We start from the raw sequence: 25,828 nt of genomic DNA on the forward strand, positions 1-25,828 counted from the left end.
CCTGTCTGATTTCCTCGTCTGGATCTTTCATTCGTAACATCTTGGTGCCGCTGCTTTTTCCCATCCTCATTCATTCTTGAGACCGTCAAAGCATTAGCTGTACAGTCTCGCTCACATAATTGCCTACATTTATATAAACAGACTAACTGTTGTGTTAAATCACCCACTTAGCAATGTAGCTTGTTTGCCAGTGAAAAACTATGAGTCTCCTTTTTGACTGACTTGTATAGGATGTGTGGAAAGTGCTACACTGTAAAAACGATAACTAGTAATTGTTGATTTGAGTAAAATTTTCAAATTAAACTGACTTAGAAATAAAACTTTCCATTTACAACCTAAAATAGCTTGTCTGCCCAACAAATTTCTTCCATTGTTGTCCTAACTAAGATTTTCTAGCGAGCATAACAAAGATTATCAACTTTTGAGTAGATTTTTTGAGTCGAGTTGGGAACCGTGGAAACCCCGTGGGTGACTGGCACACGTCGTGGTCTGAATAAGTTTGAACTAGACCAAACGAGTCTGAGCAGACTGTGTGATAGTGGTTTGTCGATGTGTTCTGAACTGAAAACCTGCTAAGAAACTTTGAACAAACGTGGCCAAAGTTGGATGAAAATTAAAATTTTTCAACCATTACGGATTTTACCTGGTCTGAAGTTGGAGTGTATTATTTGACCATTTTTTGGACAGGTGCGGGAGCTGCCGGCCATTTGCCCTAGCAGGTAAGCTAACGACATCTGTTATTAGGATTTTCTACAAGCGCTAGGCTGCATCCTCCTGAGGACCCAGGAGGGTGGAACAGTAAAAGCACTGAAAAAAAGCCAAACAATAACATATTTAAGTCATCTAAGGGACTTATATATCATGTTTAAGCTAGCGAAGGACCGCATGGGGGTTGAAAATGATATGCCAGGAGTTCGCTGTTCTCGCTGCTCTAGCGAGCCTTGAATCCCAGCTAGCTATCGAAGCTGGTGGTAACAGACGTCTCCAAAACGTAGAAGCATTTTTGCAAAAATGTGTTGTCTTAATAAACTGAGCAGATATTTGAAATTTACACAGCTACATTCTCGCCTGAAAATACCTTAAAAGTTTACTTTGTGACCCAGAAAGAGTAATAAGAGTAATATTAAAACTAAGTGGCTGCCGCCATTGTTTGAAACTAGAATCGGCTGGGCGCGCTATGAATTCTGGCATAGGGTGGGCCACGAAGGATACACCTGACCCATCCTTCAAAGCTGTGGAAAGTATTGTATTGTTTTGAGAGCCTTTTTGTTGGTGGAGTATTGATTTTATGTACAATTCCACGGGTAGACGCGATCTGTACGGTCCGACTTTGCACATGCGCAGTAAGGATCGGGAGTCCGATCCGTAACTTTTTTTTCTCGGTTTTTTTTTCTACATTATATTGAAATGTTTCATTATTGCAAACATTTTCTCTCAGGCGGAGAGAGGTCGTGGAGTGTCAGCCTATGGTATCTGAGGTCCAGGAGAGATGACCTGCGCTGTTTTCCTCTGAGGAGGTAAGACTGTCCTAATTTATTTATAATTTAATTATTATTCAAATTGGGCATGATTTATACTTATATTGAAGCAGTACGGTATTTGCTGGGGCAATCTCATAATTTTGACTTAGCATGTATTTTTTTTTTTTTTTGTGCTAGAAATAGGACTTCTATAGTCTGAGATTGTTAGGGAAAGAATACTAAGGCAGGTCACAGAATCTGATTGGTCACAGATTTTGGTGCAACTTAGAACATAATATGTATTTTCATATTGATACTGGGTTTTGTGGGGGTGTTTCTATTCCTGTGCAAAAGACGTATTCATGAGAGATTTTTGAAGTAGGTAGGTTTTGCTGTTGATGACACAGTCAGGCATATAACATGGTGCAGACTGTCCAAGACAGCTACCCAGGAATTTTCTGTGCTGAATAAATGACAATATTTTGGTGAATGTATTGTTTAGATATCTGAAAATTTCATCGGATCACAAGCAAAGACCTCCTGGGGACCTTCAATGCATCCCTTGACAAAGTTGTGCCTGGCCTGCTGAAACTGTACTGGTCTAAGAAGGGAGCTCTTGGTGAGGAGATGGAAGACCTCCTGGATAAACTTGATGAACAGGTGAGTGAAGTGCTCCTTTATCTGACATTTTTAGAAGAGAGTATACTTTTCTCTTAACAGAAACTGAAAAAGATGTTGGCTTCAAACAAAACACATCAGTGGATATGTCAGTAAAATGAATGTCATGAGTCATTGCTTTGTTCTTATTTGGCAGTATTTTATTTAATTTGTAAAACGAAAGTAAAATTGTTAACATGTGTTGTTGTTGTTTTTTTGGGGGGGGGGGGGTTGTACGTTTTGCGTGTTGCTGGGTCTGACCTGTGCTTTACTTTCATTACTATGAGAGTTCTGATTTTGCATTGTGTATAGTACACCATGTTACTTCACTAATTGAAATTCTTGTTTTCCACTGAATACTCTTTAGACATCCAACACTGTGTCCAACGGGCACTGAGAGGCCTGCCCATTTTCCTCAAGAGAAGATGCAACAGAGGTTTTCCTGAAGTGCTTAGTAAGTACAAAAAAAGTAATGCAAGTAAAACTAATTGCTATGAGATGTTTTTAAAGGATGAGTTTATCCAAAATGGAAATGTACACTTTCTCAGTGCAGTCCAGATAATTTTATAGTGGGGATTGCAGTTGTCATAACTCTCACTCCTTTTTTTCTGCTGAGCAGCAGCTGGGCATTGTTAGTGGTTGTTCCATAGCAGAAAATATTTTTGTACAAAACTCACAAGGTGGCATTAATTAAAAGAAAATAAGCTTTTTCTTCTTAAAACCTCCATGGGTCAAACGACCAGCATGGTATAGAGGTTAAAGTTAAAATCTTTAGAAATTTGTTTTGTCTTTAGTTTTTCTTAGCTTTCAATAATTCATATTTTACTTTTCTTCAGGACACTGACATTTTGGAACCAGTGTTGAACGGTGCATCAGTTGCCATCCTCACCATCCTACAAGATGACGATGCTGTTACGTCTGTGCGAGAACATGCAGTTGTGTTGGAAGGGACATTGTGCTACATAACATTCCAGATCTCTCTACAGCCCTGGCACACCTCTTTGGCCTTCTGTATGCCCTCAACATTGATTATCCAAAGCAGATGAGTTTTACCTTTGAAGCAATTCAGGCCATCTTATTTTGGCCTGGTGGGACAATATGAAGGTGAAGTGGATAAATCATTATTCGAAATGTAAATTTTAGTCAGATGAATCTGTATTGTTGAGAATATATGGTGAAAATTTGTCTTGTAGTATTTTAAAAGATTTGTTATAGTGTTAGTTTCCTCTTCATTGATGGTAACATTTCTAAGAACTTTTAACTTCCATAGTTCATCATAGTAAGCCTGTGTAAAATGTCAATGTCTGGGTGCATAGGCAATCGTTTGTAGCACTACCCTATTTAATGTGCAATAGTTATGTTCAGCTTTTACAAGACGGTCAGGGTGTGTGTGCGTGAATTATTAAGTTGCTGGACACTTTTCTTTTTTGGTTCTGGACTCTAGAATTTTAACGTCTCTGCTGGGGTGCTCAAAGCACCCAAAAGAAACTGGCAACACGTTTTTGTTTGTTTGTTATTTCTTTTCTTTCTTTCTTTTTGTTTTTTTTAACAGAAATTCACCCTACTACCCATGACATTCTGAAATGTACTGTAAAGACTGTTGAACAAAATAAATAAGCTTTTAGATAACATTGAATTGTGCTTTGTTTTATTCTATATCTATTTATTAAGTGTTTTTTCAAGTATAATAACAACATACATTTTCCTTTGTTTATATAGGTAAATTTTCAACTCACTGGAGTAAGAATTGTATGATTACTCAACAAGAATATCTGTGTTTGGTGAAGGCAGAAATACATGGCATTGAAACCAGAATTTCTTCGTTAGACTTCCAGGATTATCCTAATTAGGTGAACAAGAAGATCCAAGTTGGCAGAACTTGTAAATCTTAGTTGAGTCAACAACAGTTGGCAAAAGTTGAGAAAACTCAAAAATCTCTTGCATCATGTTGCCTTGAAATTTTACGTTTTCTCAACATTTTCTTTTTTACAGTGTATAAATGTTTCCCTTGCTGACTTGAAATGAAAATACACCCATTTTACTAGATAAAATAAGTTAATTTGTAAAGGTTTAGTAAATCAAATCAAACCACACTGAACGGCAAGTGATCCATCTCTTTAGTTTTCTGCATGGGTCAGCCAGCACGTGCCAGGGCTTTGTCTCTCGTGTGGGTTGTGCAAAGACGGAAGTGGGTGAACAGACCAGACAACCCTCCCCAATTATCTTGGACCACGCCCACTTTTGGCCCCAGGTTCACCCACCGCAACCCGTCCAACTCAGCACCAGCGCGGCGGCCTGTGAGACAGATGTGGGAGACTCGCGAACAGGAACTCCTCTCAGCCTCGCAGGATGACCCGGTCACACTCAGCCGTCACCGTGGGTGTGCGAATGTCTGGTTTGGTATGTGAGACCAAGCAGTGGAAGACATAGGAAGTAGGCCAGGCATAGACGGGCCTTGCTGAGGTCAGAAAGGGTGCCGAATAAGCAAAGAAAAAAAGTTGCTTCCTTTTTTTCACTTGAAGTTTTGGTAATGTGAGAAAGGCCCATTTAGTTTAGAAAAATGATGTGCTGTGTAGTTTTCTCCTTACTTTTTAACTTTTTGTCTACTTTTGTCTACTTTCTGATCTCGGATCCATCAGAGTTCAAATTCAGAGTAAAGTAAGTGGAGATTGATACATAGTTTTATTTTTCAGTGAGCAAAGAAATTTTCATTCTAATTTAATCATTTAAATTTCCTTTAAAAATGTCCTTGCCCTTGTAGTCTTAGCAATGTTTCTCTTGTGACTTGAAATATTTGCTTGAAGCTTTGAGCTGGAGCATTGCTGTTTTGATCAAATCTTAAGGGAAATTTCACTGACCTTTGTTTCCAAGAGTGGCATTGAAAGTAAACGTGTAACCCCTCTTATCATCTGTACTTCAAGATTTTATCATTTATAATGCTGGCTTTTGGGGATTTGTACTCCAAGGCATGTATTAATATTGAAAAAGTGTTAAAGTGATGTGAATTCACTGGCCATTTATTAGTTACACATTGCTAATACTGGGTTAGATGCCATTTTTGTTTTCTGAACTGTCTGAATTCATCAGTGCATTGATTACAAAGGTGCAGGAAACATTCAGAGATGATGTGACTCTCCTGTTCCAACACATCCCAAAGGTGCTCTGTCGAAGTGAGATATAGAGACAGTGGAGGCCATTTAGGTACACAGAACAATTTGGCATGTTCAAGAAATGTCATGCTGAATTCTGACCCTGCTGTCCGAATGTCACCGAAATCGAGACTCATGAGACCAGGCTGTGTTTTTCCAGTCTTCTATTGTCTCATTTTGGCGAGCCTGTGCAAGTTCTTTGTTCTCAGCTGATAGGGGTGACAACCAGCGTGATGTTCTGCTACTGCAGCACACCTCCTTTAAGGTTTGACATGCTGTGCATTCAGAGATGCTCTGTGTACTTTGGTTGTAGTGGGTGGTTATTTGAGTTTCTCTTGTCTTCTTATCAGCTTGAAGCCGTCTGGCTATTTTTCCGTTGATCTCTGGCATCAACGAGGCATTTTTAACCTGAGATCTGTTGTTCGCTGGATATTTTTTCCTTTTTTTGGACCTTTCTTTGAGATGGTTGTGTAGGAAAATCCCAGCAGGTCAAGAGTTTTTTGAAATACTTAGATGAGCCTGTCTGACACAACAACCATTCTACGTTCAAAGCTACATAAATCCTCCTTCTTCCCCATTCTGACACTTAGTTTGAATTTCAGCGGGTCGTCTTGACCATGTCTAATTTTTTAAAACACAACAAGCATCTCTAATACTAAAAACTCCAGTAAGCATTTATCTTAGTGGCCCGTAATAAACTAAAAGCTGCTGATGACAAAATGTTTGCCTCTGCCACATTTTGCTACAGTTAGTAAATCAAGCTGAAGTCAGTAGGCTAACTGAAATATATTAATGCTCATTTGATTATCTTTCTCTCTGCTTTCTCTCTCAATTTTTGACTTTTCACTCTCACATGTATCTTTTATTCTCAATCTTAAAAAACAGCATACTCTGAGAGACACAAAGGGAATATCTCAAGCCTTCCAGGCTACAGCCATCGCTCTTGTCTGTCAGGCTATTTGACAGTTGAGTTTAAATGCCGAGTTTCCTCCGCTGTCACTAAACAACAGCTTCATGCACTGGAGCTGACTTTCAAAATGCAAAAGGTTAAAGGTCATCTTCTGCATGAACATTTTTCTGGTCATTAACCAGTAAAACTAAAAAAAAGCATATGATGCTAAACTTTGTTGTTCTGCTATTAAAATCCTTCAAAGTCTTTTGCTTGGTGACGATGAGAAGCTAGTTATAGTTTTGATATATTTATTTGAATAATTTTAGGACAGCCGGAGATTTACTGACCCTAGTTTGTTTTCTTTCTTTTTTATGTGAAGACAAAAGTGATAAATTGAGGGTGAATAGCCAGCAATAGTGGTGAAACAATTGTTTACCTCCGTCTATGTTAGCATGCTAATTAGCGTTAACATAGGGTGCTGCCTATCAGGCTGAATGGGCTCCACAGACTGCGTTTAACCAGATGAGAATGTTACAAACTGTTGGCCTGGAGTGGAAACAATTTGGAAGAACTTTGGAAAGCTCCCACCTTCCTCTTTGGACACTATTATTTAAGTTTCTACATTCAGATTTTCTCCATCTTTGTTGCCTTAAAGGTGCAGGCTTCTCTCTTATATCTTCATCTTGACTCTCTCCACTTTACCTCCAGGTAAACTTCTTTCCTTATATAGAAAAATGGGGGTGTGGCTGTATGCACATAGTACATAGATTGAGCCTGTTGATTTAGAATAACTAACATATGCATGTTGGTAAGAACAAAATCTGCTGGTGCCCACATGCCATAAACCTGATATAGCATGCAAACAGACTTTTGGGGCGTTTTTAACGCACTTATTAATAAATGAGGGTCAATATGAGTATTGTGTTTCTATACTGAATTTTGTCACCACCACAAGTGTTCAGACAAATCTGTTCCATGTGTTTGAAGAAAAATTGGTGGATATTCACTGCTATAAGGATTTACTCCTTCAGGACCATGAAAGTTTGCAACGTATGGCTTATAGCTTCTCAGCTAAAGAAGTTTCTGCTTTAGTCTCTTTATAATGATTGATCATTTGCTGAAGCTTTAACTGCTTTTATTTTTTCGGGATTTTAACACTCAGACAGATGACTATCTGTGTTGATGAAAAGCGCGTCGTTCAAAGCACCCCGAAAAGCTGAAATGTGTCTCCACAGTGGGTTTACAGGTGTGACTCTGTCAAAATACTGCTCATATCCTGCATGTAATTATCACCAGGCGCTGACGTGATGCTGTTTTTTCCTCAGTTGGCAGTTTGAACTGACAGAACATTAAAGGAAGTCTGCATCAGACTACTAACTTAAATAGACTTTTTTTTTTCCCAATGAGCTCATACGAGTTGAAATAATGTAATTCTGCACACAATCAGTAAGTGTTGTAAAAGCAAGGTTCATTATAGTGTTGATAGAACATGGTCGAAGCTGTTTTGGTTTTGGCGCTTGGTTTCTGTGCGAAACAGTGCCTCGCTCCTGGCAACCTGGAGCCACATCAATAGTGAAGTAAGTGATGAAATATTGAACACAACCAATTATTTCATAATGGTAAAAACAAAAGTAAATGAGGCGCAAGTTGAAGCTTAACTTCAAGGATTTTGTAACTAGTTTAATTTTTCCAAGTGCTACTGTAACTTTAGGCCCTCCGCGTCAATTCCACTGGAAGTACGCACGGCACAAATTACTAACCCTTTTCTTTCACGTGCTTGTGGTCACATCAGAAGATTAAGCGTAACCAAGCTCTTGATGGCAGCTTAAACTAGGTAAGCCTTTCACACCGTTGTTAGCAATTAACAATATAACTACTCTTTGTGCGGACCAAAAACAAATAGGTGGTGCTCACACAGAGCTGCATATGCTTATGAAAAGCACCTCCACCTGCAAACACGTGTATTTAAGGCCTTATTCCCCATCTTATCTTTTTTCTCTGATGTCAACGGCAGTCGTGTAGATTTTGTGTTTCATTGCTGGATCGAGTCCTGGGTTTAGTTATCAAAGCTTAGTTCTGTTTTCTACTTCTTTTTAGTTGAATATGCAAAGCCTCCAGAGCACTGCCCAGGCAAAAAAACAATGTTTTTACATCTGCTCAGCTCTCAGATCACAGAGCCAATATTGTTTCAAAATTATCTTTCTGACGGGAACATGAAGCCATTTGTTTCTGCAGCACGTTCCAGTTTCCCCTTCATTCCTGTCATCATATCTCTCCTGTTGTCTCTTGTCTGCAAAATGTCCCTTTTCTTTCTTTTTTTCATTTTTCCACAACAAACATGTATTAGTGCTGGAGATTTGTATGGAAGATCCACGACTGAACAGGAATGCATCTTTGCACTTGTTGAAATGTTCGCTAATCATAAACTGATGATAATCATCACTCTGTCAATGATGAATGCTTCACGTGTCTTCGCTTAATTTTTGGTTCATCCATCACAGCCTGGAACAAATACTTCTGTCTCTGTATGAACTTCTCCTGCTCTCTGCCTCTTTGGAAAGGCCCACCCATTGGTCTTTGATGAAAGTGATATATCTCAGGCGCCCTTTTTCCTCCAGAGCCGCCCTCTCTGAGTTAGCACTTTTTTGGTCTCCATTATTTAGTCTGACTAATGCGGTTTGCAGAGTACTTTTTAATTGTGCCGCCGTACAAGGCACACTAGAAATTGAATTTAACAGCGAGTGAATCTTGGCCGATGTAATGAGATAATTCTCAGCGTTTGAACAATATGTGGCCCTGTTGCTGTGCCTTATTGTCATGTAGAATGATACCATCACCACTCCCATTCCCAAAGGAGGAATTGCATGAGACTCCTCAATTGCATGAGCAATTTAAAGTAAATGGATGCCAAGCTAATGATGCAGTTAATTAGAGGATTGAAGAAGATGACATTCATTATGCACTGGATGCTCTCTGCTCCATTCCAACCATGAGACAATATCAAAATTCTGCTTAGAGCTACGGAGGTTTAGGGTGTCAAAATTAATCGGTATTAATTTATGTATTTCGTAAACTTTTTTGGTAACTTTCCCGATTTGCTTAATGTAGATCTGCATTATAATTGGACTTCAGTTAGCTGAATCTGCTTTGGCCTTTCATTATGAGTGTTTGATCCTTTTTTGGTTGACATTACTGTACCGTGCAAAAGTCTTGCGTTACCCCTCCTTTCTTTGTATTTTGCTTCCAAGATGCTATATCGACGTAATTTTTAAAGTGGTCTTAAAAATATGGGCTTTTTTTCTTTGGACATTGGCTGTTTTTTCCCTCATTTTCAGTCCAGTCTTGTATCTGAACAGTTTCAGGGATCCTTTTAAATTGTTAAGTCACTTAACACTGACCTATGATCCATTTGGTATCCTTGTTGGTCTTCAGACAACAATTCTGACGGCTAAAGAACCAAATGGGACAGGCAAAAAAAAGAAAAAAGAAAAAAAAGAAAACAAATCAGTCTGATATGAACATTGATTTAACAAAAATATGTTTATTGATTAATTTATTTTTTGTGGGTGTATCGAAAACAGACGTGATTCCTCTGTTATCTAAAAAATAAAACGTAACAGCTAACCACAAAAAAACAAACAAACAAAAAAAACACTGACCTATGAATCATTCAAACATAAACACTGATTGCCTGGGATCATGTCAAAGGTAAGACAGTATTACAGGCATAAAATGACATTATAGCACCAGCATGGTGATTCCCAAAGAGCTATTAGCTGTAACATAAAGTAAAGTAGGCATGGTGTGCAGTTTGCTCTTAAAAAATCTGAGGAATCTGTACAAGTGGAGAACAAAAGAAGAAGTGGCAGGTGTAAAAAACCTCGTGCATCTTCAGCAGATGAACAGCATCTGAAAGTCATGTTCTTAAGAAATGGAAAAAAATCCAGCAAAGAGATGCATCTGGCCCTTCATTCAGTCCATCTATTGTTCAAGAAAGCCATTTTTAATGAAATGAAACAGGGTAAAGCCTGAGAAATGCCAAATTACACAAGAACATAACTGAAACAACAACAGGTCTCTTGAAGTGTTGAATTCAAATTGGTTCAAATCATCACCAATATGTACGGAGGAGGTCAGGAGAGAAATACATCAGCAAGGGTCTACAGCCATCTGATTAACAACAGCTTAATTTTTCAACATGAAAATGATCTCAAGCTCACTGCCAATGCTGCAACATTATACACCTTTCCAGTTTCTCTAGCAAAATATATAGAAATGAAGTGTGGTTTAAGAATTTTGCACAGTACTGCATAATATCAGGATGTAATATAGATATGCTGGAAAAATAAGACTGGTAGCACGCATCTTTTTCTTTTTGAATTGAGCTCTTCACAATAACTGTGGTTAGGTGCTGCTAGTGCTGTTTCTTACATATTCAGGCCAGAAAGCTAGCACAGCAAAGAATCTAAATTACAGGAATGTTTCTTAAAGGAAAGGTCTCAGCTGATAATTAGAGTATAGGTTCACCTCAAATTTCAGCTTCTTTCTTTAGTAAATCATATGCACAGTGCATTCCAGGACATTTACTAGCTGTATAAACGCTGTAGTGACTGAAGCAGATATTTTGACAGTACAGGCTGTTTCCTGCTTGGTGGTCAGCATGAATTCTTATAGGAATGCGTGTTTTACAGTTATTTGTCTTTATTCAAGTAAACATGATTACACCGTGTGCATTTATTCTCAGACAGAGGAGGTGATACGCTGGTGTCTGCCGAACACGGGTGAGTCAGGAGAGGGTAGGAGGGTAGAGGACATGATGGGTCAGATCGGCTGTTGACTCTCACACTGCGTGTTTGAGTTTTATCTATTCTTTGTGCTGCTATTATACATGCAGCATTTATCTGTGTTTTCTATCCTATAGATACTGATACATTAGTGGAGTTTATTTTTACTCTTGCATGTAATTGAGAACAGATATCTCTAATACGATCTTACACACATTGCTCACGGCTGTGGATGTGGGCACTGAAGAGCCATCCAATTCTTGTTCAGACCTTTTGCTTACAAGGGGCATCCAATAAGAAAAGTGAAGAATTAAAAGTAGATAAAAAGGCTTTTTTTTCCTGATAATGGATAAACTGAAGGGCCATATCAGGGCCCAGCGTAAGGTAAACAAGGATGCAGAGTTCCTTTTCAAACCATCTAGTTTTCATTAACAAACTTTTCTCCAGAAATGTAATTCATCCCTAGGTTTGAAAGAAGTACTCTGTAAAGCTCAATTTCTGGAGCACAAGTTTGTTCGTAGTCCTGTAGCTCAGAGCTAAATGCATGTCTGTACTCACCTTCATGTTCATTGGTTTACTAAACAGTCGCAGTCATTGTTTCTGCCAACACCTCTGATGTCATATTGCATTTATCTAATTGAAAAGAGGAGTGCACAGACTTGAAGAAGATTTCTCAGCCAAAATAATCATTAACAGTTCTTAACTATGTATTTTCATAGATGCTTGATTTAACGTCTAGTAATGTGTGGTAATGTCTGGCTACAGTTTCTTTCTCTGTTTTTTTGGACATGTTCACATACTCCACCTTTGTGTGTCAGAAATCTGTGTAATCTGCGCAAATTAGGTTAAACAAGTAGTAGCAAGAGTGCTCCTATAGCGCACCTATGGGTTGAGTAGGTGACCCATATACCACAAGGCTACGCAGAGGCCTACATGTGAACACCCCCTCCCAGTCTAAAAATAAATGAATGAATACTAGAAGCAAATCTGTCTCAGTTTAGTTAGCCTAGAGTTTACACCCAGTTGTAAACTGTCTGTATTTTGATTCATGAAGGCGCCTCTTGACCTTGACAATGATACTGCGCCTACCTCCCCTAAAAGTGTTCTTGACTTGGCTAAATGGTTTTAGAAGTTGTTCTTTTTTTTTATCCATGAAAATAATTCTGTCATCATCCACTCCACCTGTCTTCTCTGATCTTTCCGACCTTTTGGTGTTGCTGAGCTGGCTAGTGCGTTCCAGATTGTTAATTCGGTCGCTCCTAAAGTTTTTGCTATGTTTACTTTCTTTGTCTCTTGCGCTAACATCTCTTTGGGCCTTATATTGACAATTACAGGGAAAAGCTATAAAATACAAACACCTTCAGATATCATATCTGCTTCATTTCTCACAAGGGAACAATTGTCCAGTTAGTTTTCAGCCTCTGACGATCGGAAAGCCCGTATGAAAGTTAGTGCAAACTTTTGGTAAAGGCTTTGAATTAAAAGTGTAATCCTGCACTTTAATCGCTTAATGAATTTTTAAAATCCACCCTGATGGTGTAGAAAGACAGAAATACTTCAATTGCGTCTTTGTCCAACCAATTATGGACCTGACTGTATATGCGTGTATTCACATGTGTATGATGGTGAGAATTTGTGTGTGCGTGCATGATTGGGGTGGAGGGGCAGAGTGACGAGATGTGTGTTGCCTCTTCTGTCTGCCCTCAGCTGTCACAGTGTGGTGTGATGTCCGCTTTCAGTCAGTTCTCACGCCAAGGATCATACTGAAAACACACTCTTCTTCTATGTTACCCTTCACACACACAGCACTCGCAGCGCAGCAAAACTGTGTCACTGCTGAAATGACTTGTCCAATAATCCAGACAGTTAGCAAATAATTGACTCATTAAATTATTTTTATGCCAAACATTTTCTAATTTTCAGCTTCTCAAATCGGGGGAATCTTTCTTGTTGAATTGAAAATCTTTGAATACGATGGATTCTTTTTTTTTTTTAATTTCATATTTCAAAAACTGAAGAACATTTTTATTTCTTGCTACAATTATTAAGCCTTACACTGTCGGATGAAGTGCTCTTTACATTTAGACCCCTTTCTGTTGTCAGGCTGGGTGGATGTTAATGACACAGCCTTAATTGCGCAGTCATGCTGATTGTATCTTCTACTACAACAGCCACAGTTATGTGCAAGACGATACAACATGAAATATTGTATGTTGTGAGTTTAACTGGTGTTCCTCCTAAAGTCTCTTATGTTAATTCTAGAAAGTACACTCTTATCAGTCTGGTCTCAAGCACTGAAGTATGCGAGGTATTGTGTCACTGCATAAAACACCCAATTAACGTTAAGAATGATTTAAGTAGGGTTGGAGCCAGCATCAATATATTTCACACGGGTCCTTAGGCAAGATGTAAAACTGTTTAAAAGCAGTCAGTAAACAACAAATGTTGCCATGACCACTTCATCTCATAACTTTATGCCGGGGTCCGCCAAAGAGAAAACATATTACTAGATGCTGAAAAGATAAACGTGACTGGAAGGAGATTTTATGTGCACAGTAAAGTTTAGCAATAACCCCCTGGTATATTGAATATTAGCTTGTTGTGAATGGGTCTGCACCTCATTGTTCTTTACGTAAAATCCGCATTCTGTCTCTCTGCTCACATAGGTCTGCCCACCTCCTGTTATTTCTCAAAAATCCCTGCAGATAGAAAAGAAAAGCACTACACGCTACATAGCTGGTTAGCTTCCTATGGGGCAGTTTGTGTGTGTGTACGCATGCTTGTGTGTGCAAGAGGAGATGTTGAAGTTCAGAGCCGTGAAAATTGTTACATTTGGGCCACGGCATGGCCAGTGTTAGTTACATAAGACCCCCCTTTCCATTGTGTAACTGTGTTTATTTGGTTTTCCAGCAAATGCTTTGGTAAAGAGGTGAATCTCGTAGAGAGGCTCAGGAGGATACACAGGCCTCAGAGGTGGAGCACATGAAGTATTTTGTTGGCACTGCACTTGGAAAAAAGACATCAACAGTGTTGGGAAATGCTCTGGGGACTGCATGGGGAGGTGCTGGATTTTTTTTTTTTTATTCATGTAGAGAATGCTATGCTAGTGCTCCCATTGTGTATAATGTTTTCGCTTTCCCTGTGGAAAGAATTTTTGAATTTCACTCCTGTGTCAATCTGTGGCCAAATACTTCACCTTTATCTGATCCTATATTGCCTCTGTTGGGTTCTTTTGAAGCTGCTGTATGTTTATACAGACTCCCTGTGCAGCCTGTGAATACCTACACCCTTGCTCAATACTTGGATTATATGATGATAGACACAGTAGAAATGACAGAAGGCTGTGGTTCACCGCAGCTGATGCTCCTTAATTCATGCGTGCGTTTTGGTGCATATAATTTGTATCTTAATGTTGTTACTGAGTATTAAATACAGCTGCCCTCAGCAAGCAGCAGGCATGTTTTGCCTTTGAAGTCACCTAGCAACAAAATGCAGCTACAGGAAGTAAAAGTTGATTGACTCCAGGGTTTCAAAAACATCCTTTTTTTTGTTGTTTTTAAATCTCTGCTGTGGCCCGCGTCCACCCTTGGCAGCCCAGAGAGGTCGGTGTTTAGCGCGAAGGGGAAATCGGCTCTGACAGAATGACAAGGTTCTCCGCTTCTTAGCGCTTACCATAAACTCATCTAATTGCTCTGAGGCTCCAAACCCACAATAAGAAGTCATCCGCTGGGGCCCACAACAGTGGGAGGCTCCAGGAGACTTCCGGAAAACTGGGAAGAAAAAGCCTCACGCATGTGAGACACACACACACACACACACACACACACACACACACACACACTGAGCTTGTAAGTTTATCATTGACAAACAGAAACTTTTCCTCACGCAGCTCCTTGTACAGAGGTACACCCACATTTGCTATTGGCTAATTCTCTGCATGTCTTCTCCTCTGCAGATTTTTGATGGGATAGACTTAAACATATGTATTTGCTTGTGTGTTTATGTGTGTGTGCCATCTTATCTGTGTCATTAGATGAGACACTGTGGGGGAGAAGTCACACCAGTCTGGCCGGTCTCTCTGGCTTACTGGAAACAGTCCTGGCAGGTGATCACAGGTCAGGGGCTGCAGGGTCAGGAGGCAGACTGGGGAACTGGAATCCTGTTGGCCAGCAGAGGATGTTCATAGCAGCTGGTTATCCGACTGGATCAGCACTTTAACCCTCCAGGAAGCATGATTGCCAGTATCAGCTTTAAAGGTCAGCAGCAATAATTGAGTGCCTGTGTGCTAGTGCGGCAATTTGTAGTGATCTCCACAAGTTAAAACCAAAAAACAACCACCAGTTCATAACCCAAAGGTGTCAAAGTCTTATGTTCAAATTCTCAAGAAGCAAAAATGAATACTTTTACAAGATTGTACAAAAACGGTTTTGCATTTGGTTTCTTGACTACTGTAAATTTTTATATTACATGATATTACATGAAGGTCTTGATACCTTTAACCAGCTGTTAACTGGTAACTGGTCATGGCCACTTTAAATAGATCATTCAAGTCACTGAATTGGCCCTGCGACAGACTGGCGGCCTGTCCAGGGTGTACCCCGCCTCTCGCCCTATGACGGCTGGGATAGGCTCCAGCGCCCCCCGCGACCCTGAAAAGGATAAGCGGAAGCGAATGGATGGATGGATGGAAGTCACTGAATTGGACCCTCATTCGGTGGTTTGGGTCTCTTTTATTGAAATAAGTTGACAAATAATTTGGTTTTCTGCATTTTTTCCGTGCTGCAGCAACAGATTGCCCAAACCTAATTTATTCCAATCCAGTCCAACTCTATTCTTTTAAAACACTTTAAAAACACATATTAAACAAAAATAAATATGTCACGGCTGCGGCAGAGGTCGTGTGGTATGTGGGAGAAAAGGACCCAAAATGCAGGTACTGGCTTGATGCGAGTGAGGGTTTTATTTACAATGGGTGAAGCACAAACAAAAGCGAGGGTGGTAAGGACAGCACTAAGAAACGAACCTGAACTGGGAAAAACTAATAAACCTGGAACACGCAACACATGGAGAAACTGGATGAGGGCAGAGAGACGCGGAGAAACACCAACTAACACAGATGAACCGACAACGAGCACAGGAAAACACACACTATAAATACACACAGAAGGGAACGAGGAATGGCAAAACAGGAGCGAGGCACAGCTGATCCTAATTGACATGATGAGACAAGAGACACAGACCTTCAAAGTAAAACAGGAAATGTATGCAGACAGCGAACAGAGGAAACACATGGGCAGGGATGACTCGACACTAAAGACAGGGAGCACAAAACCAAAATCTAATTAGCAAAACCTTAACAGAATACATAACCAGAACACAAGATATGAGTCATTAATACAAAAGCCCTGAGTCAACAGACACAGACACATGACAAAATAACAATAAAACATGGAAAAATACAAATAAAAACATTAAATTTACAATAAATAAAAAGTCTAACAAAAAAGATTAAAAAGTGACTTAAAACTGACTAGAAGCTAACTCTGGTATTAATCTTGAAAGCACTGGAGAAAAGATCTTTTTAATGGTAGAAAAAGTGCAGCCTGGGGCAACTTATTCCAGGCCACAACAGTAAAAGCTCACCCTCCTTTTTTTTCTCGACTTTTTTTCCCCACATCAGTAGCACTAGTTTCCCATCTTTAAATGGTACTTCTATGTAGTCTGTGGAGGCTTTTTTGCCAACCAAAGTCGCTTGCTAGCTGATAACATCACACTTCACTCTGATCCAAACGTGGTCTTCGTTTCTTTTGTCTCCAGAAACGAAGGAAGGGGAAAAAGTGACCGACATAAGGTCAAACTCAAATAGGCCGGGAGTCGACATTAAAGTGGTTAATCACGTCTTTCCATTTTGCTTGAACAGTCTCTGCTCACATTTGAAAGCACCTGAATCAGAAACACGTAATTTACTTTTGACTATATCCTAAAAAAATCACTTCAAAACAGTGAATTATTCAAACAGCCAATAAAGTGTTGATTAAATGATTTCCTACTGATGAACTGAAAAGTCAGTGTTTACAGTCACGTTCCATTATTTTGCCCCACTGACGTGCTGCTGTCTTTGTTGTTAAAAGTGATATATCACAAGCACATCTCACTCAGTCACTGTCCTAGTTAAAAAGCCTTGCAGGAGGATTTGTGATTGACTTGAAAGGTGGTGATTACTCAACAAGCCTGAAGGCAAATAAGCTCGAGAAGAACTAATTTAGGTTTGTTGTGATCCTTTATGCATGAGGGTCGCCTTATCAGTGCATTCACAATTCTCAGCGGAGACCTAGCGGGACTGATTGATAGCCAAGGAGCTCTAGTAATGTTTTGGTGACATCACAATGCCATGGGTCATTACAGCAGAGCTATTAGGAAGATTCTGCCATCCTTTCCACGGTTGTAATTGGTCCATTTACCTTTAGGCATGCTCTGCTGCAAAGGTTGAGGCACATGGAAAGCACCGGGTTGAATACATTTTAAAATACACTGCAGAAATAATCTTCATCCTAAAGCAAAGTTTGATTGATGATTCCAAGATAATTGCATAATATTGGCAGATGCATGGCAGGAGTTATGCAAAAATTGAACTTTCATACACAATAAAAGAAAGAGCTTTTCTTTTCTTTTTCTTTTTTTGACTTGCTGCTGCAGTCAGTCCCAAATATCAGACTTTAGCGCTGCTGCAAAATCAATTTATTTAAGATGGAACATTGAGAAATCTGTTCACAAACAGTTGTTGAAAGTCATTTATCAGCCTATGCAGTGAAATGTGTTTTCAAGGGAGAAGAACATGTGATGGAGAGGAGCATACAAGGTCATGTTTTGCGTCTTGTTTGCCAGAGATAATGAGAACAAACCACCGTGAGAGGTTCACTCAGCAGTAGCAGCTGCAAAAATAGAAAAATGACTCAGGAGTACCTCGGTAGTTGTCTTCTAACCACCAGTCAGACAGATGAGTGCAGCTCAGAATACAAATAGAAGGACAGCAACGTTATATTCAGCCCTATATGTACTGTACAATATAGACTACATGTTCTCAGACGTCTGAGGTCTGATTTGCCCTCCTTATTAGGATTTGGAACCGTTTTCACAGCCGCACCCAGATGTGACACGCAGCTAATAAAGCAGTTCCAGTATTTTAAAACCCATAGTGCTGTCATGTGAGTGCTCAGTGTACTAACTCACTCAAATCTGAAAACACCCACATGATGGAGCTCAGCTGATACTGGATTTTTTATAGGGCATTTTTGTAAAGAGTAACAAAAAGAGCACATACAGTTTGCTTGAATTCAAGTTTTGCCAATACGCTGTCCAATATTGTCCAATAATGACTGAAACATGTGATAGGATAAACCTAGGTTGTCACACTTCCTACTCTTGCATGAATTGCTGATCATGGAACTATCTCCATAGCGCAACCTAGCTCCGAACAATCACGTACCCTCAGCTTCATTGCTAAAATAATACCAGCTTGGTATTATTTTAGCAATGCTCATTTGCCAAAGCGTGAACAAATATGAGCTGAAAATGCATGGGCTGCATTAGTGCCTGCAGGTTAGGATTGTGGGAAATGTAGTTTCAAACTTGAAGCTTGATCCCTTCAGTTGTTTTCATGCTGCATTATCATTGTTTGAATTTTACTATAGTCGAGAATGTCCTATCAACGTGGTGCTTATGTATTTGTAACACTGACATTCTTGTAGCACATCCCCGTGAAACCAGTGTGACTGTATAGACACAAACCTAAAATAATGTAAAACTGTGTCTGGAGGATGCAGGTGTGTCATTTTGTTTGAGGGAAGTTGCCACTGTCAGACTTTGAAAGCCAGTGGTGTAGACTACACAGACAATCCTGACATAAGCAGTCTCAGGGGAAGTACTAAAAATGTGCTGAGCTCAAGACCGCGAGTCTTCGTCTTTACATGGTACTGGAGTCTTCTACACTTGCACAGACAGAATAATACACAAATACGCTCAAAACCAGACAGACACGCATACACACACACACACGATCAGATAAGAGACCAATCTCCAAAACAAACGTCCAAAGAACAGGACACACTTTCAAAAGCTTCTTCCAGTCACTGAAAAAACAAACCAGTACACACAGACATCCCTTCCAGACGCACACAGGTCGATGTGTCCCAGCATGCACCAGGGAACACTTGGTTTCCTCTTGGCTGAAATCTGCATGTACTGTCCAGCCATAACAGACTACACAATTCCTCATCGTTACTGTTCTGCTTTGGAATAGTATTGATTGACCCTTTATCCAAGAGCATCAACTCAGCTGCTGCTTCCGTCCTTATGTACGTATGTATGTGTGTGTGTGTGTGTGTGTGTGTGTGTGTGTGTGTGTGTGTGTGTGTGTGGTTACAATATGAACCTGAATACCAATTTATCTGATCACTGGCTTCTATATGTTCCTGTCAGAGATCTGCCCTGAGGCGTCACGGGCCTCTGCTACTTAATTTATCTGCCTCATTAACTCTGGCTATGTAATATCATCAGCTGCAGTGTTGGACTGCATTATATAATGTAAATGCTGGTGTAGTTGACAGGCAACTGTGGAGCAACTCGGGTGACGACCCGCGAAAGACAGGGTAACTGGATGCAACATAGCGTGATTAAAATAAAAATAAAAAATCATTTTTTGAAGCATTAAAAAGTGTTACGACAGTTCCTGAGGCTTTTGAATGTGTTTATTTAGCTTGTGCCAACATTGTTGTTTTCACATGGTTATGTTGAGCTTTTAATGTTTAACATGCGTATGCTGCAGTATTTCTGATGAAATTTCTGTTTGATGATGATGGAAATTTAGCCCATGGCATGATGATATTGCACTTATGGAATGAATACTTCATGCTGACTTTACTAAGTCAAACCTGGAAGATGGCTCTCTGTGAGACATTCAGGCTCACATATTATGATGTATCCCCGAGACAAGTGTGTGAGTTTTCTTTCATCTCTGTATGAGTTCTAGTATATCACGAATGTTTCTGACAGTTGATGGAGTTGGGAGATGTTTACTGTGGCTTTTCTGCTGGTCTCTGCAACATTTTTTTTTAGACCATTAAAAATATTCTCTGTGTGGCCCACCAGATACATTTACCTGTATCTGACAGAATTGTGATGCCATCTTTAACTATTAAAGTAAAAATACCTTCATACCTGATTCCTGCCAACTCTCTGAATGTACTCGTGTTTTTTCTTAGCTTTTTTTCCACAGAATATAGTAAAGTGAACTTGGACAAAACTCATAATACGTAGAGACATATAACAATACAGTCTGAGCCTCGGGAGTGGTGATTAAACACAAAAATGTCCTGGATACTTCATGAACTTCAGCTACATTTTATGTAGACAGCCTTGAGCCTAGTAGACACTGTCTATACATCAAAAAGTAAAAACTAAACAAAGTCTAAATGCTTTCTGTTGCTTGCTACATAATGGTCTTGCCACTTTTCACTATAAAATATTATTTTTGTTAGAATCCAGATATCGCATCACTGACTTAGCCTGCCTTATTAAACTAGGCGGTGTACGAAACATCCATTGAAGTTTCATTCTTCCTGCTTCAGACCTCTGAGCAGTTGCTGTGCCAGCTTTCCTTTCATCGCAGCATAATTAAAGCCCCCCAATGTGACTTTGCCGCGTCACTCAGTATTCACTTTGCAAATCCACTATGAATAGCAAGGAGAGTAAAATGTATAAACTGAATGGCTTTGGTGTCACTAAAGGCTTTACATTCATGAATGCTAAATGAGAGCCGGCGACGTTGTGCGCCTAGCTGTGACATTTTTTCATGATTGAGGTTGTAGCACTCAGAGATTGTAAACAAACTCTTATTTTCTGAGCTGTTAGTAATTGTGACCCGAACTGATGACAATGATTATGCCCCTTTTATCTAGTGATTAAACTCTTGTCACATAGCATTATGTAATATATTATTATATCACCTGGTCTTAATTTAAATACAAATCTGTTCTTTATAGTTACTGAATAGCTGGATGTAAATGTGTTAGGGGGGTCTGCCTGTTGGCTAAGATTAAAGGTCCTGCCTTGAAATGCTCACCTGAGCTTTGAACTCACTCACATGCTTTGTGTCACATGCACACGCATTCAGGCACATTCTTTGCACGCAGTCATCAAGTGTAAACGGTGCTTCTCTTGGCTTGTTTTTAGTAGAGTTCATCAGTAAAGTAACATGACTTTGCCCTCTGAACTCATCGTCGGTTGAGATGTTGTCATCACCCCCCTCTTTTTTTTTTCTCCTAATGGCATTCCCCTTTGCTCATGCATTGATTGTTTCTCCAGGCTCCAGGAAGATGACATCAGTCCCATATCTCCTTGAAGGCACTTCCTCCCTACAAAGTGCAGACAAAATATCCCCATCCTCCTCCTAGTCTACTTTTCTGTGTACCTACACATGAGCAGATTTAACCTAATTAATTTTGTCTCATCCATCCATTAGTTATATGGTAGCTCTGGCAGGGAGGCAGACTGAGAAAGCAGGTAGTTGATTTACCCACATTTCATCTGAAGAGAAAGTAATACAAATATATATGGCCATGTCAAAAATAAAGTTTCCATACGAGTCTGTGCAGGCCTGTTGAAAAATAAGTACACCCTTGGTGCTTCCATAGGAATCAGGAGTGTTAGTAGCAGCCAGGTGCTGCCAATGAAATACAATTGATTAACTGATTATAAGCCATTGTGAGCACCTCTATAAACATGGAAAAATACCCAAGAGCTAGATCTCAGACTCTACAGGCCTCAGTCAGCACATTAAGGGTTCATGACAGTATGATTCGAACAAGTATTTTTTGGTTACGGGAGGTTTTTAAAGTTGCATCTGAACAAACCACAAGACAAGATTAAAGTGGAGACAGTCCCACGTTTCGTGAACACCAAACACAGCATATCAGCACACCTCATACCAGCTGTCGAGCATGGTGGTGGAGGTGTGATGATTTGGTCTTTATTTTTCAGCCATAGGACCTTACAGTCAACCATGAACTCCTTGTATACCAAAGTACTGTGGAGCCAAATGTGAGGCCATGTATCCAACAGCTAAAGCTTAGCCTAGATTGGGTCATGGAGAAGGACAATGATCTGAGCCACAACCACAATTGGCTGAAAAAGAAAAGAATCAAGGTGTTGCAATGGTCCTGTCAAGCTCCCGACCTCAACTTAATGGAATTGCTGTGGGACCTTAAGAGAGCTTTGCAGGAGTGAATCCCCACAAACCTCAATGAACATTAAAAGTTGTACTACAAGCTACTGAATGATGAGGTATGATTAGTTTTTCCCTTTCACATGACTGCTTGAGTAGCTTCTTACCAGAAGTTGAGCAGCTAATTGTATTTAACGTGGTCTATAAAGTTTTTTTAAACAGTGTGTTTACAAAAAATGGCTTAAATATGCCTGACAAGCTGCAGGCACATTTGTGAGCAGGTTGATCTCTTCAGAAATTTTTATAATATATATAAATGATTACATTAGCATAGATTCCTCGATGGCAGGTGAAACCTGATGAGATGTTTTTAAGGAAACCCAGTAAAATGTAGGAAAGACCTGATAACATTGTTTCACCTTTTCTTTTGTTTGACTTCTAATTTTTTTTCAGCTGTGAAAATGTGGATTTTTCCAAGCAGAGTCAAGTGCAGATGGTTTTGGTGCTGGCTGATATTACAGTCTGCACAATGATCAACGCGTCAGTCTGGCAATATTGTAAACATCCAACAGAGTTTAGCCAGTTTTTCTAATTCTTGCATGTTTCAGAGTAGAGGTGGTCTTTGAAGACCCTTTACTAAATAAATGATCATTGTCTTGGTGTGTACGATCCATAACAATGCACATCTTTAGTTGGTTCTTTTGCTGTACTCATTGAAGATATTTTTAAGGTTAATAAGGTCAAAGTGTAAGTGTGAGCAAAGGAGCAAAAAGGTTTTTGGCATGACTGCAACTCTCTTTTTTCTTTTTAAGCTTCCCTTCTCTTCACTGCTACACAAGTCGACAGGCGGATGTATCATGTGCATGGTAGGTGAAACCAGCCGATCAGATAACAGGGGAAAGTGGAAATAAAAAACTAATCAGACAGAGATGTATTCCAGTCAGAGCAATAAGGTCAGAAAACTCTGACTGTTGCAGCTTCTGCCCCTTGCTCTTTATTTCTCGCCGTCTCTTTTCTCACTCTCTGGCGCTAGAGTAGCTCCAATCATAGCACCTGGTTTCCCCATCATCTCTTCCCACTCGGTGCGGACTGAGCGCTGTGCTGTTCTACAGCCCGCTGACTTCAAACATGAGCTACTCCAGGAATGATAATGACAGAAACATGCCTGGAAAAATAGAACTGTCCTCCAAAAATACACTCTACTCTTAGTGTTGTTGGTCTTTTTTTGTATGCGTGTGTTTAACTGGCAGGAGTCAGGTATCATCGCACAGAATTATTGATGGATGTTCTCTTCTACCTGTTTACCATCCAAGTGATTGAGTACATGATGGTAATTGAATGCTCGCTGGGCAATAACGGGGGATTGTTATGTCCCAAGGAGCACACCTGTCCTGCGCCAGACCTGTGGAGTTACACACACGCCCACACACTCCAGGAGCTGAGAGACATTCCCACTGTGCTCCATTTCACATTCCAGTCCTCTGACAGCATGTCTGCTTTTATATGATTATATTCAAGAAAAAAAAAATAAATGACACCTTTGGTTTGAAAAACTTATTTGTTTTGGTTTGACTGCCATTTGGAAAAAACCTGATGATTTTTCAGGTAGTTATTAGCTGTTACTGTTTCATAGCACACTTGGCAGATCAATCTGAGGTTTGCTATTGATCTGTTTTGATATTAATTTTTTATTTTTTTTAAAAAAAGATTGTTTTATGTCTTCTGTGACATTCTGTGACATTTCATTAGGTCACTCATAGAAATCATATGCGCACTAAATGGAAAACTGGAGAAAGTCTAGTAATAATAAACTACAATTAAATGCACGATTTCACATTATAGACTCAGGCTCAATTGCTTTTGACTCTTTTAGTGCAGAGTGCAAGTAAGAACTGTATGACATAATGACACAGTGGGCAAAACCGCACAGTTTGTCTACTACAACAACGTGACTGTGATACACAAATCCACTGCAACGTGAAAACCACCTGCCTCATATTATGCCGGTAGCTTTTTTGTCACCAAAACCCATCAGGGCATAGATATAGCACCTCTGTGTGTGTGCTGTGGTGTTTGGCAAGTGGATGTTGGCAATGGATCCTTTGCTTCTTGTGGGTGGCGTTGTTGGATATGGAGTTTGCACTGGGATCTGGGGTTAACATCCTAAACTCTTTGTCATGTTCCTTGAGCCATTCCTGGACAGTTTTTGTGGTGTGGCAGAACACGTTGTACTTTAAGGACACTGCCATTTGGAAGTGCCATTACCATGGTGGAGGGATGGGGTATGTCTGGAACAGTGCTCACGGGTCAGTCAGACTAAAATAAAAATAGGACGGCAACCTTCTTGTGAGTAGGAGAAATTGGTGCTTGCCAAGTGATTGCATTGATTTTTTTTCACATTCGGAAACTGATTGCAAGTAGTTAAGGTGACCAGCTCTCTTGATCATTCAGTGATTACTCAGGTTACGTGATGAGAGCCAACCTGTCTCCAAACAATTGCGGTCTGACTCAGACCGACTACAGTCATCCTCAGACATTTATAAACACATTCAGTCTGCACTAATGAGCTCATCTTGTGTTCTGGTTGTATTCTTGTGTAAAAGCAAAGGTGCCAAGCACCTTTTGTCCTATTTTGCAGTTAAATTGCTGTTTTGGAGTAATTATATCAGTATTTGCAGAGAGATTTCTGTTTGAAATCTATAAGACACTCGCTGAACTCTGAATGTAAGTATTCAATCTGAATATCTGATGTAAACAATTTGGCAACCATTTTTACAGTTAATTGCCATAATATCACAAACAGACTGTATTTAAATGCCAATTGGAGCCCATTCAAATGCAAACTAATAGCAGTCTTATTGCTGTTCTGTCACTTTAAAGACAGTGACTGACTGCAAGTGGTCACACACCTGGTCTTTGAACTACCCATTCCAAAGGCAACATGACCGCAGGTTCATTGGAAATTACTGGAATAATTGTGGTCGTACTGCAACCCCAGTGTAGCCCTAGCATAGGGTGGCTCGTACCTGTCAAATTAACATACATATGCCAAGTATTGCACTGTAAGATTAACATTTTTTGTTGACTTATCAGTGGTATTGTCTTGTGGCTGATTGGTAAATATCTGCACAGATTTTATTTAGTGTAGTTAAATCCAAAAAGATTGTGTAACTTTGCTAAATTATGAGACTTCTGTCTTTGACATTTACACACATCAGTTTTCAAAGTCAATGTGTAGCAAAATTCATATAAGAAATTAGTATCTTTAATGAGTCATCTGTAACAGATTTGTTTTTAATAGGAGAAATGTGCTTTTACTTTTTTAAGAGAACCCCATAAGCTCCAACTCCAGGCCTCGAGGGCCGGTGTCCTGCAGGTTTTAGATCTCACCCTGGGTCAACACACCTGAATCAAATGATTAGTTCATTACCAGGCCTCTGGAGAACTTCAAAACATGTTGAGGAGGTGATTTAGCCATTTAAATCAGCTGTGTTGGATCAAGGACAAATCTAAAACCTGCAGGACACCGGCCCTTGAGGCCTGGATTTGGACACCCCTGCCATAGGCTGTTACCTGATGACTTGTGAGTTTTGACAGACTTTTGGTATCACCAGCTGCTGTTCCAAAAGAGAGAAGCCGGTGATGCTAGCTAGACCCCTCAGTGT

At 39.8% G+C, this 25,828-nt stretch overlaps 1 protein-coding gene across 6 annotated transcripts in view; it reads left to right on the top strand.

Moving 5' to 3' along the window:
* The window catches only part of ddah1 (dimethylarginine dimethylaminohydrolase 1), an 84,441-nt gene that overhangs the window by 13,706 nt on the left and 44,907 nt on the right, over nucleotides 1–25,828 (top strand). Inside the window, exon 1 of one of the 6 annotated variants that reach the window (XM_039600974.1) lies at nucleotides 15,037–15,198. The exons of the other annotated variants lie outside the window; for them this stretch is intronic. The gene's annotated coding sequence lies outside the window, so the exon portion shown is untranslated. Of the gene's footprint in view, nucleotides 1–15,036; nucleotides 15,199–25,828 lie in introns of those variants that run through there. 6 annotated transcript variants of the gene reach the window in all.

This window comes from Oreochromis aureus, linkage group 17 (assembly GCF_013358895.1).
Source record: "Oreochromis aureus strain Israel breed Guangdong linkage group 17, ZZ_aureus, whole genome shotgun sequence".
In the NCBI taxonomy this organism is placed as follows: domain Eukaryota; kingdom Metazoa; phylum Chordata; class Actinopteri; order Cichliformes; family Cichlidae; genus Oreochromis; species Oreochromis aureus.